Source organism: Grammomys surdaster, unplaced genomic scaffold, assembly GCF_004785775.1.
Source record: "Grammomys surdaster isolate TR1022 unplaced genomic scaffold, NIH_TR_1.0 125982, whole genome shotgun sequence".
Classification (NCBI taxonomy): Eukaryota; Metazoa; Chordata; class Mammalia; order Rodentia; family Muridae; genus Grammomys; species Grammomys surdaster.
Genome location: NW_021620798.1, coordinates 2579118 through 2589815, shown reverse-complemented (window position 1 = coordinate 2589815; position 10698 = coordinate 2579118). Strand labels below are relative to the sequence as shown.

At 34.1% G+C, this 10698-nt stretch overlaps 1 pseudogene; it reads left to right on the top strand.

Annotated features, from left to right (window-relative positions):
* The first annotated feature begins 8580 nt into the window (after positions 1 to 8580).
* LOC114609734 lies at positions 8581 to 9602 on the top strand (annotated as a pseudogene).
* The last annotated feature ends 1096 nt before the right edge of the window (positions 9603 to 10698 follow it).

Here is a 10698-nt window from a genome sequence, read left to right as displayed (position 1 = left end):
ATAATACTCATGCCTTACTATTATTCTCCTTTGTAAGAAGAAATAGGAGCAGGTTTGCAATATGAACACGACTCCCTTTCTTTAGTTCTCTTAACTTTTCAGACACTACTCTTTGTGTGATTCATTTGGTTTTATAGTTTCATGGAAAATAAAATATTTTCGTATAATATATTCTAATTTCAGTGTTTCTGAGGTGAAACACTGAAAGTGAATGCATAGTCATCATAAAAATTTTGCAAAATATATGCTTCCAAAATACTTTCCTTTCTTTTCCTGCTGAATACACTTAGATAAACCTGGTCAGAGATTTTCAGTGTGCTTAAATGTCTATTATTAACAAGAAATAACAATAACTAAAATATACTTTGACACAGAGCCTTGAAAAAATCTTAATGCTCTGAGTTACAAAAGCCTAAGATGCTTGCTTAGAGAAAATTAAAATAAAAATGTGGATAAAAGTATGTCAAACTCATGTATTAAATCTTTTACTTCATATAGCAACATGTAAGCATTCTGGGAAGGGGAGTATAATTTACCACTCAGGGACATGGAGAGCTATCATGTTGGACTAGTTTATTTGTGTAGATCATTATATTTAACTTTTATATTCTTACAAATTTTAGTTTTGTACCTTTTTGTTTACAATTAATATGAACCAAATTATTTCCCATGTTGCTGCCAATTTATATAATTATAAATAATTATAAACATATACAAACACATGCACACACACATATATATATATGAATATACACATACACATAAACATATATATATATTTATATATATAATATAGAGATAGATAGATAGATAGATAGATAGATAGATAGATAGATAGATAGATAGTTGTATACATTTTGATTTATTTTTATTCTTATTTTAGTTATTGAGCTAGTCTCATACCATGTATAGCCCAAGATGTTCTGGTACATGCTATATATTCAAGGATGACAACGAACACACAGAAATCCTTCTGCCTCAGTTCTCTGAATTGTGTGATTACATGTCAGAGTCTCTATGCACAACTTGACCTATTTTCTTAAAAATTAAAATCAAAACCATTAATTAAAATTTTGGGCATAATTATGAGGAATTAACAATGTATGACAATTCTATATATTCTGTAATACTTCAACTACATGCTTAACACATTGTCTCTCGCTCTCAATCTATAAGAGAAACTGGACTTCCTATAAACATAAATATAAATGAGATGCAGTTTCAGAACTAGGTAATAAAAGTTTGAAGAACTTGCAAGTCCCATTACATGAGTAAAATATGAAGAATGAATATTTGGAATCCAGATAAATTGGCCTTCTATTCTCCTCTCTTGTGACAAAGTCTGAAGAATGTTCAAATGGAGTCCCTTGGCAGAGTTAAACATTTATAAGCAACCAAAAAAGAAGTGACAACGGTACTGATTTTTATTTATCTGTGACTGGTGTACTTTAGAATCTGAACTAGAGTTAACTCTCTGTCACCATCACTGAGAAATTTCACATTTTCATTTTGCACTTGGTCCTACTCAAGAAAGTATTCTTGACAGAAGAATAACACAAGTCTTAGAAAGCAAATGCCTAGTTCTGATATTTTATAATAATATAGTACATTTAAATTATTTTTCTATAGCTGTGATAAGGCATCATCACCAAATTAACATAGATAATGAAGTCTTTATTTAGGGCTTACACTTCCAGAGGGCTAGAAATCCATCACCATCAAACAACCAACATGGCAGCAGGCAACCAGGCATGTCACTGAAGTAGCAGTGAGTATCTAGATCCAAACAACGGATGCAAAGATTTCATCATTAATGGTGGTGGTAGAAGTTTAAAGGTGTGAGGCATCTTTAAAAATCTTAAGCCCACTCGAATGACAGACTACTTCTAACAAGGTCATCTCTCCTAACCTTTCCCAAAAGCTCCAAGTGAGTACTAAGTCTTCAAATTCCTGAGACTTAGGCAGGATATCATATTCAAATGACAACAGGTACCTTGTAAAACGTAACATTAAGAACAGTATGAAAAACAGTTGTTCAGTTTTAAAAATAATTATCTTGCCTCTTCATTATACTGCTTTAAATGTGCCAGTCCTGTCATGAATTCTGCAAATATTCCCATAATTTCAGGTAAGCTTATGTCAAGCATTTTCTGTTATCCTACTATTATCCACTGTTTGCATTAGCCAATTTTCAGTTACTATAACAAAAATATCTGAGAAAATTAACTTAAAGGAGCAAGAAATTATTTTGCTTGATGTTGTTAGAGATTTCACCCTATGGCTAGTTGTCACCATTAGACAAGTTGCTGTAGCCCAATAGACATTGTAATGGCAGGGAGTGTGGGATAAGGTAAAGCTACTCACCTAATAGCAGCTAGGAATCAAAGAGGTAGATTTGTCTTAAGAAAGTTCTTCTCCCTAATCTAAAAGTTATGGATTTATGAGGGAACTAATCCATTTTTAAGACAATATATAAATTAAAAGCCTGAATGATGGAACAACAATGGAAAAAAGTCCTCCATTTGTACAGATTGTATTGAGTAGAAAGGTTTCAACACAGGAATTTTTGAAGACAGTCTAGGTCCAAACAACACTGCTTCTCACTGTTGCTTGACCGAGAACTTTTCTCTCTTTCTTATACTTGATTTCTAGTAGTGGTCTCTTTAACATCATTAACTTCTATTTGAAGAAATTGTATTTGTAAGTACAGATTATTGGACAATATATGCAAATGAAGAAAATATATCCCTTCATTATTTTCCTATAGTTCTATTATGATAGCTTATTTGTTGTGCCATATCAACACATTATTGTTAGCTAAAGTCCTTAGTGTTAATTCTCAAGGTAATGCTTTCAGTGAGTTTTAACAAATGTATTGGAACTTGGATCCACACTAAAAGCATCATACAGAATCATAATTTTGTTACCTTCAAAGTGTCTTGTATTTCTCCTGTTAACTAGTCTTCCCCATCTCTCCACACTTGCCTGCATTTGTCAGCCATTGAAACTGGTTATCTGTATAGCCTTGCATTTTCTACAATGTGACAAAGTTCTTTCTAACTTTTCAAACTGACCTTTGGAACTTAGCAACATGCTTTTAGTAATGTTTCATGTCTGTTCCTGGATAGCTTATTTCTTTTTGACTCTGAATAACATTCTATTAAAAGAATGTGTCATGCATGCATTATTTTTCACTTATTTACTGAAGAACGTTCTTGGTTGATTCAGAATTGTGGATAAAGATACTATAAATATCTGTGCACAGGTTTTTGTTGAACCTCCATTTTCATCTTCATAAGAAAATATCAAGAATCTGTAGTTGGGAAGAAGGGAGTTAGAGCATGGTAGGTTGTAGATCTCAGTCTTAGTGCTGTCTATCTGAATTTTCTGATATTACAATTGATCATTTATGGGTTAGTTTTTCAAATTCAGAGTCTTTCACCTTAACCTCTTCATCTGTAATTTCTTCATGAGCATAGTAAGATAGAAGGCAGGAGCAATGTATTATAAATGTTAGGGAAACCTTCTTGATGTTCCTGCTTTTATGTTCAAAAGGAAATTCTGTATCTCACCTATCTTCTACACAGTTCTCTTTCCTTTACGTATCTAGTAATATTAAGTATTATGTAATAAAATGCATATAAATAATTTTTGAAGAGCTATTGGTTTTACAAAATGAATGTTTTAAGATGTGGAAGTGATAGACAATTTAAAAAGGTCCTTTTGAGGGCATTTAAAGTAAAAGCCTTCTTAACAAATACCTACACACTTGATTTTAGTTCATTATTTTGCCAACTAATTATTCAAGTTTCTTCTTTCACTCATGAGAATAAAGATATTTAGACCTAATAGATTTCATTTTTTAACCTGTTTAAATAGCCAAAAATACTCTTGAACATTTCAGTTCTATCAGTCAATGAATTCCTATCTTCATAATTTGGTTTGCTAGCCCTTTAACCCAGGAGCTTGTACTAATGTATTTAGCAATCAACTGATCAGTAATTATCTGTACTTTCCAATGCCCTTTACCAAAAAAAGTGTGTTTTATAATTTGGAAAAGATTTATGATTTTTAAAATTGTCTGAATAACATTGCATACTTTTTCTCATTCAAAATATCTATGTAGGAAAGTTATATAATTTATTCATGTCAATTTTTAGTATCCACCTCACAACATGATTACATTAGATAATCTAGAAAAGATGCACATTCTACCCTCTTATTACCCACAAACCTGGACTTCTGAAAGTATTCTTACTACCAGTGACTGAAACTCTTAATACCAATGACAATTTCCTGACAAATATCTGATGGAGTTCTTGACACTGTACTTTATCTTTTTTGTAGCACCATTTTCCCCTTGTCATCTCTAACTTATTCTCACAATTTCTTCTTACCTTTCTGGTGTTCTTTGACAAATTTTCTGTAGAAATGTCTTCTGAAGATTGGAAAACTTAATCTTTAACTTTCCTCATGCTCTGGTGTCTGAGTTGAGAAATGATTACAATATTAAGATAAAGATTCTGGTATCTGATACTGTGTGAGGCTCTAGAAGAACCTTGTATTTGCACAGCAGGCACAAACATACAAACACACACACACACACACACACACACACACAAGCTGAAAGAGGGTCTAAATTTACTTGCAGGTTAAGAATCCAACAATTTGAGTAATGGTTATTATACCCATAACAGTGTGGTTAGGAAGTATATTTTCAAATAATAAAATCATGTGTATTGACTCTTTTCATAATATTAAAATATTTTTGTGTGTTTTTTCTTTGGGTAATGTTGGTTGTGCTGTAACTCACTCTATTAACCAGACTGGTTTCACACTCAGGTAACCACCTGCCTCTAACTCCTAAGTACTTGGATAAAGACTTGAGCCTCCACTGTCCAGTTTACATCAAAATACTTCTAAAAGTTTAAAATATATGTCTAACCATGTTCATAAAACTTATGACTGTTATATAAAATTATAGCTATAATTAAAATTACATTGTCCCTAAAAATTCTCCATGGCATTGCTTAACTAAAATCACTTATTGTTTAACCAACAGCTATAACATTCAAGAGTTGTCATGAGATAAAATATATGGCTGCAAAAAAAATGTATATAGCAAGGGATACTACAAAGCATTTAGTAAATCAAATTTTGAGAATTCATTCCAAATTTCTAAGGTAGCATGTAATCCTGTAGTAGATTTGCATTTCACAAGTTTTGCTGTCATATTTTTTGTTATTTTTGAGTATTTTTAATAAGATATTACCAGCATGAGGATAGTTCTAAGCATTCTGATAGTACATTTCTCTGTCAGAAGGAAATGTCTCAAGTCAGGCAAGGTATAAAGTAAGCCAAATTAGTAAAGCTATTAAAAAGCCATGATCACTCTCCATGATATTTATGATAAAAGTGTAGCATTAGGAATGGTAGCACACATCCTATAACCAGATAATTTGAAAGGTTGAACCAGAGATTCTTCCTATAAATATATCAAATAAATTAAATGCTTTGAATTTTATGTGGAATTTGGTATAACACCTTCACTTCTGTTTTGAAAATTAATAGAAGGTACAACATTGGATATCTGTGGTATATGTTTAACTTTAGGAGAAAGTATTGAATGCTATTGTTCATAGTATTCAAAATAAATTATATAGGCATGTTCTTTGTGTTAATAACATAGGTCCCATTTGTTTTCAGTTTGTTGAGATTTTGTCTTCTAAGCAGACATGGCTATTTCATTTTTGATAAAGAAAATATATGAATGTATTCCTTCATTACTTGAATAAAAATGATCAACCTTTGTAAATTAAACAACTCTTGTATTTTTTGTGTAAACCTCTATTTCAAATAATGTGATGTGCTTTGTATATTTGGGCAAGCAATTAACCAGTAGTTGGGTAAATATTTTCACACATGGTTTTTCAAAAACTAATAATCATTATTATCATTATGTATATGTATATATGATATTAGTGATCAGGATATTTGTATAGGTAAGGGGAAAAATTTAAGTTATCAATTCTCTCCTTGTACTGTGAGTTCCAGCGATTGAAGTCATGTCTTCAGCATTGGTGTCAATTGTATTTACTTCTGAGCCAATTTGCAGGCACACATCTGTATTCTTAGTCTCTAACTGTATAATTTATTATTGGCATATATCTAGAAGTTATGAGTTACATGATAACTCTGTGTTTAATCTCTTCATAATATTGCATGTGGGCTTTGCTTACATTTTACTACTTTTTGTGCCTTCAATATTAACAAAATAAAATCTTTGGAGACTAATCTCTATTCTACTTCCTGAATAAGTTTGTACATAATGATTATTAAATTTTCCATAAGTGTTGGAGGAGATTCTAATAATGACTTCTTAGAAAGGAGTTTTCCTTGTGGGAAGAGTTTTAATTACATTGTTTTGTGCATATGACTCAGTTGGGTTTCCTGTATATATATATATAGTCTTCATGTCATTAAATATACATAATTATAGCACAGATTCAATAGTTTCCAGTTGTACAACACTGGGCACAATCTAATATATGGGCATTTTCAATATCCTCCAGAGAAATAACAAACTTTATTAACCAATATAACTATGATTCATATATTTTGAACCCTCTATCTCATCATGGATGACAGAAGTCTACTGTTGTTCTGTTGCACATTATGGGTCATCATCTATGAAAAGCTAATTGTACCTTGTATTGTTTCTTCCTGTGGCTTTATTCACTTACCATAATAATATAAAGTTTTAGCAATGCTCTAGAACGTGTCAGAACTTTATTCATTTTATTATCTGAAAGATGCTATGTTCCAGCTAAATATACCATTTTATTCATCAATTCTCAGAGATGAGAATGTTTTTGTATTAAACTATAATAAATTATAATGCTGTGGAAAAATTTAAAACAAAACAAACAACAAAGCAACTTCCACTAAAACAATCAATGAAACAGGTCTTCATCCCTAGGTCATATTTGCAGAAACACAAATAATATAAAAGGTAAAGACAATATGTTCCACTAAAGAAATCTCAGTAGTCCTATTGAAATGTTTTATCATGAGAAGAACCTAGATGAATCCAGGACATATAGCTTAAAATAACAATCATTAACATGATTAAAAAAACTCAAGGTGTTTAAAAATGACACACAAAGATATCTCAAGGAACTTAAAGAATATAAGGCTAATTGCATGAAAGAAGTCCTAAAAAACATAAGCATGAAACTAATTGAAATTACACAGAAAACTCAGAGTTTGAAAAGAGAACCCAACAAAGAAATAGAAATACTGAAGAAATAGAAAACTGAATTGAAATGAATAAGAAATTGAAATTTTCAATAACCTCATTAGGAAACTCAGGGAAAACACTACCAATAGAATTGATCAAGCAGATGAAAAACTTTCCTGACATAATAAAGTTGGTGAGTGCACAGCCAACATCATCCTAAATGGAGAAAAACATGAAGCAATCCTATTAATATAAGGAATGAGATAAAGCTGCTCAGTATACTCACTCCTTTTTAATATCATACTGGAATCTCTAGTTAGAATGTTAGGACAAGAGAATGAGTCTAAAGGAATAATAACACCAAAAGAAAAAAAATCAAATTATTCCTATTTGCAGATGGTATGATATTATGCATAAAACATTCCAAAAATGCTACCAGTAAACTTCTATAAATAATTTACATTACAATACACTACAGAAGCAAAATTACAGTTACTAAGTTGCAATAAGAATAATTTTAGGGTTGGAGGGTACTACAACATGAGGAATTATATTAAATGGTCACTATTAGGAAGAAATACTAGGGAAAAAACCAGCAGCTTGAACAAATGATGTTGGAATAATTGGGTGTCCACATGTAGAAGTATAAAATTATACACTATCACTCTGTACAAGAGTCAACACCAAATTGATCAAAGACAACATTGTAAAATCTGAAATGCAGAACTACTAGAAAAAATATGGTTAGTGTTTACAAGGTAAAAATGTAGGAAAGAATATTCTGAATAGTATCCTTAAGGAATTAAGATCTTCAGCTAATGAATCGTACCTCACAAAAAATCTTTAAAACAAAGGAAACAATTGAATTAAAAAAGAAGCTCGCAGAATTAGAGAAAATCTTTGCTAACTATACAGACAATAGGAGATTAATATTACAGATATACAAAGAACTCAAACAAACAAACAACAACAAAACAAGGATAAAAACAAACAACAACAACAAAAAACAAGCGACCCATTTGAAAAATAGCCTAGGATCTAAACAGACAGTTTCAAAAGAATAACTAAAAACAACTAATGTATTAGTTGCTTTTCTATTACTGTGATAAATTATCACAACTAAGGCAACTTATAAAGCAAAATATTTATTTAAACAGGTTTATGTTTCCTGGATTGAGAATTCATGATGGTGGTGCTAAGTCATAACAGGAGAAAAAGCTATGATCTACACCTCAAACCACAAACAGCAAACACAGAGAGCTAATTTGAAATGGAACACAGCTCTCTGCTCCTCCCTGTTCCAGAGACAACCACATCTTCTCGTGTAGTGCCAGCCTCGTCCCTTAGACAAAATGATGAAGGTTGGTGTGAACAGATTTGCCCATATTGGGTGCCTGGTTACCAGGGCTGCCTTCTGCTCTGCATCTGGCAAAATGGAGATTGTTGCCATTAACGACCCCTTCATTGACTTCAACTATGTAGTCTGCATGTTCCAGTATGACTCCACCCATGACAAATTCAATGACATAGTCAAGGCTGAGAGTCGGAAGCTTGTCATCAACGGGAAGCCCATCACCATCTTCCAGAAGAGAGATCCTACTAACATCAAATGGGGCGATGCTGGTGCTGAGTATGTTGTATCGTCTACTGGTGTCTTCAGCACCATGGAAAAAGCTGGAGCCCACTTGAAAGGTGGGCCCAAAAGAGTCATCAACTCTGCCCCTTCTGCCAATGCCCCCATGTTTGTGATGGGTGTGAACCATGAGAAATATAACAACTTGCTCAAGATTATCAGCAATGCATCCTGCACCACCAACTGTTTAACCCTCCTGGCCAAGGTCATCCATGACAATTTTGGCATCGTGGAAGGGCTCGTGACAATGGTCCATCTGATCAGTGCTACTCATTAGACTATGGATGGTCCCACTGGAAATCTGTGGCGTGATGGCCATGGGGCTGCCCAGAACATCATCCCTGCATCCACTGGTGCTGCCAAGGCTGTGGGCAAGTTCATCCCAGAGCTGAACAGGAAGCTCACTGATATGGCCTTGTGCATTCCTACCCCCAATGAATCTGTTGTGGATCTGGCATGCCCCCTGGAGAAACCTGCCAAGTATGATGACATCAAGAAGGTGGTAAAGCAGGTATCTGAGGGCCCACTGAAGGGCATTCTGGGCTACATTGAGGACCAGACTGTCTCCTGGGACTTCAACAGCAACTAACACTCTAACTAACCTTTTATCCTGGGGCTGGCATTACTTTCAATGATAACTTTGTAAAGCTCATTTACTGATATGACGATGAATATCGCTATAACAACAAGGTGGTAGACCTCATGGCCTAGATGGCCTCCAAGGAGTAAGAAACACTGGACCACCCACCCCAGAAAGGATACTGAGAGCAAGAGAGAGGCCCTGGGTTGCTAAGGAGTTCCTGTCCCAACTCAACCCCCAACACTGAGCATCACCCTCACAATTTCCATCCCAGATCCCAATAATAACAGGAGGGGCCTAGAAGATCCTGGTAGCCCATAAAACCAATGAGAGCTCAAGAGAGTACCTTGAGTGGATAAAATGTAGATTAGTGTTTTCTTGAGGCACATTCTTTCAGAAAGAGTGGGATGGGATAGTAGATTACCCTATACAACAACCAAATTTGCAGGGCCTTGTCAAGAGTTGGTACAGGGGCTCTAAATCAAACAAGAGTGTCAGGAGACACCTCTCCTATGACAAAATCCCTTATAATTTATGATACAGGGGAGGGGGTCAAGATGGAAATTTAGGTCCTCTTCCTTTCTAGGTGACTACAATTTTCCTTGGCCAATGAGTATCTTCCTATCCTATACCACAGTCAAGGATACTGACATCGAGTGAGCGTCTCCAAGTGTCCTCTGACAGGACCAGGCTCTGAGCTTTTCACAGGTCCCAAAAGGAGGAAGAGAAAAAAATGAAAGGCAACAGAAAGGACAGTGGGGCCTGAAACAAGATATAAAAGAAACTTTTATTTGCCAGATGTATTTGTCATCTTGGAGGCTTATTGGTGAATATGCTCACTGATTCAAACTGGCTTCCCTCGCCTTCTCACTGAATTGCTCTGCTTGACAAACAGCTTCAGAATTCCATGAACTGAAGTGTACCAAACTGCACTAAACTCAACTGAACTCCACTGCATTGCCTGAACTCAACTGAACTGCACTCACTAAAGTACCCTCCACTCCTGACTCAATCTGCACTGCTCTTACGTAGCTTCTCTTTCCTTTCTTTTCTTGTGAGAGTCAGAAATAGCCTCTCTGACTCATTCTGTCAAACCTTTATCTGATTTTTCACTTTATCTGCCTCTGATTAGACATAAGTTTCAAAAATGGCTGCTTCCTTGTACAGACTAACTTTACCTCCATTGTTTGGGATTAAAAGTGTATACAAAGTGCATGTTTGTGTTTCAGCCAGAGGGATTAAAGT